This window comes from Nesoenas mayeri (assembly GCF_963082525.1).
Source record: "Nesoenas mayeri genome assembly, chromosome: 1".
Lineage (NCBI taxonomy): Eukaryota > Metazoa > Chordata > Aves > Columbiformes > Columbidae > Nesoenas > Nesoenas mayeri.
Window position 1 is genome coordinate 87,424,456 of NC_137541.1, and position 207 is coordinate 87,424,662.

The window sequence follows — 207 nt, forward strand, 5'->3', positions numbered from 1 at the left end:
GAGAAGTTCTCCAGCCAGCTAGACTGGCTGCTTAGACCATAAATGTGTGCTTTTTTTATTACCATTTTCTGCTTTTAGAAGTGCTTTATTGGAAAGAGGTGATTTCTTTCATTGTCTCTCTGAGAAAGATTTACATCATTTTTCTAGGACCCAACTACTTGTTATTTGAGATTCTGGAACTGACATGGAAGCTGAAAGAAAACACAA